Genomic DNA, 3209 nt, shown 5'->3' with positions numbered 1-3209 from the left:
TTTAAAATTAGATTCAGAAGCAATACAAAGGCAAGTGGGTGAGAAGATTACAGTTTTTATTCTGAACAGTAAGTAAAATAAACATTACCAAGCAGCACTTAAATCTGCCCATGAAATGCCCTGAAGAAGCGTCAAAGCGAATCCCTAGTAGCCTTCGATGCATAGCACTGGGTCCAACAGTCTATGCTGAAGTTCTGAACTTCTATGCTCCAAAACTAGATATTTTATAGATGCTGGCTCAGCTATGAGCCACCCTGCCCTACATCAAAGACACATACTGGCCACTACATGCTTTTAGCCATTTGCCACCAGACCACACACCAAAGGCAACCATCAAAGACTTTTCACAAGGAATAGAATAGGGAGGTAATAAACAAAGGTAAAGGGATGTGGGTGGCGCTGTGGTCTAAACCACTGAGCCTCTTGGGCTTGCTGATCAGAAGGTCGCCGGTTCAAATCCCCACAGTGGGGTGAGCTTCTGTTGCCCGGTCCCAGCTCCTGCCAACCTAGCAGTTTGAAAGCACGTCAAAGTGCAAGTAGATAAATAGGTAAGGAAGGCAGGAAGGTAAACGGAGTTTCCGTGCGCTGCTCTGGTTCGCCAGAAGCTGCTTAGTCATGCTGGCCACATGACCCGGAAGCTGTACGCCAGCTACCTTGGCCAGTAAAGAGAGATGAGTGCCGCAACCCTAGAGTTGTCTGCGACTGGACCTAACAGTGAGGGGTCCCTTTACCTTTAAACAGAGACAGGAAGAGTTGACCATGTCAGATCACTATCTCATCAAATTTCTTCTAGAATAATTATCCCATAGAAGCCTGTAGTTTACAGTGCTGGAGTTTCCTAAAGGCATTGCTTTTAACTTCATATAAATTAACAAGTGATTTCTTCTTCTTTGAACATGATGGGAATAGAGGAGGCTATCTGAAGCTCAGCGAGAACTGCTGAGGCAGCTCCCTTGAGAATGATTCTCAACTAGGCACATCTTCCTTCCTTCCTTCCTTCCTTCCTTCCTTTGACATTCCTGTGGTCTTCCTTCGTCAGGTTGCAACACCCATTGTGAAGTCAGTGATGCCACAAGTGTGGACCCATATACTCAAGTTTGTCACTGGGAGGTGCTCATATTGCAAAGTGTTGATTATCGCAATGTGTTATACGTAGGGCTCCCTCTAAAGATGGTTTGGAAACTTCAGTTAGTGCAGAATTCAGCAGCCAGGTTGCTCACCGGGGCAAGATGCTTTGAGCATACCACACTGATCCTGGTCTGACTGGACTGGCTACCAATTAGTTTCCAGGCCCAATTCAAACTGCTGGTTTCGACCTATAAAGCCTTACACAGCTCAGAACCGCAATACCTCAAGGTACTCTCTGCATTTGAACCTACCTGGGCTCTGAGATCATCCTCTGAGGCCCTTCTTCACGTGCCTTTTCCATGAGACGTTTGGAGGGTGGCAACACAAGAATGGGCCTTAAAGCAAGTTGTATGAAAGGAGCCCCACACAGAATCGATGCACACAGCTTAGATCGACAGCAGTTTTATTATGGAGATGGCATGAAATTCAAAAGACTTCAACATAAACACAAAAGTAACACAAGTGCTGTGGTGGTTTGAGTACAATTATAGACCAGAAATACATCTCCTTTCCTTACAAGGAGCCATCAGTCATGGAGCCAATAAACTGATATGACCCTTTTGCTTATTCCAGGTGATTCTGCTACATATTGATTATGCAAAGACCATTCTGGTGTTGATACTTGTTTCCAGGCTCTTATACAGAATGGCATAACATTCTGGGAAAATTAATTCACGCAAGGCCAAGGTAAAGCCAGCTAAGCTGTCGACGTGTTATTGTTTTGAAAACAGCAACAAAGAACACAAAAGAATGGTACTATTTTTACTGCAAACACTGAAACAATTTCTTCATTTTTTACTGATTTCTGCTTCCTAATCCCAAAGACTTTAGCTTGATAGAAAACCAAGAATGTTTTCAATGAACCACTGAAACACGTTTGTCTTTTGAAGAGCATTCAAATTTCCTGAAATTTATATTGATAGGGTTTGTGTTTTCTGCATTATTCCAGAGAAAAACCTTCCACGAAAAATGTTCATGGACCCAATATGTTTTATGGAAACCAAAATTACAAATGACAATCCTTCTTTATTTCCTCTGGAAGATATTTCACATGGAAAGAATGAACGTCATTCCATGATGGTTGGCTTTTACGCAGCATTACCCAATCACTCTTAAGGGTAAAACTAGTAAATATGAAAAGGGAAATCCACTACTTGATTTCCTGATTATATTTTAATGACTATATTGAGGGGGAACTGAATCAGGTTTACAGTGTTGAGGGAAGAGGTTTAAGCCTTTAACATTTGCCCTGCAACTCTTCCCCCACCCAAGAAAGTATTGTTAGCTATAGAAGGAAACAAGACTACAGGTCCCCATCCCATTAATTTGTCAGAAGAGCCATACATATTATGCCCATTATTTTCAGAAAATAATGAATTGTTTTTATTAGGGGACAATTAATGCATTTTAACTTCAATGTGTGTTTTATGGCAGATGTGAAAATTAAAAATGTACTTAAAAACATATGGTTAGCCAATGAAAAACACAGTAAATGGTAATGGCAGAACTGCATGATGCACAGTGAAATATATAGAATAGACAGATGCCCTCTGTGTGTTCTCCAATCCTGGTACCTATGGAGAACAGATCTCACATCTTTTGATCGTCAGAGTGGGAGGAAGAGTAAATGGCAGAGGTATTACATAACTACATCAGTGCAATGCATGAGTGCATGAGTGGCGATGAAGTAACTAAGAATATCAGTTATATTTTCATATCGTAAATCTGAATTGACTACTGCATGGCAACCCTAGCAGATGCAACCCCATCTGTGATATCCATTTAATCAGTGTTGTGCCACTGTAGACAGTCATGGCTTTCCCATGGAAACTGTGTTGTTTTTTTAAGGATGCTGTGAGCTGTTAGGAGACACCTATTCTCCTCACGGAGATACCAGATGGGTTTAACAAGCAACCCATCTTCCCAGGGAACTCTGGGAGTTCAGGGAGGGCCACAGCTCAGCGATAGAGTATCGGCTTTGCATGCAGAAGATACCAGTTTCAACCCAGATAGGGCTAGGAATATCTCCTAACGGAACCTCTGGAACTGTGGATGTAAAATTTGCCATTGAGAAGCTGTTA

The sequence above is a fragment of the Podarcis pityusensis genome (assembly GCF_964106645.2).
Source record: "Podarcis pityusensis genome assembly, chromosome: 2".
Classification (NCBI taxonomy): Eukaryota; Metazoa; Chordata; class Lepidosauria; order Squamata; family Lacertidae; genus Podarcis; species Podarcis pityusensis.
Note: the sequence above shows the minus strand (reverse complement) of the source record.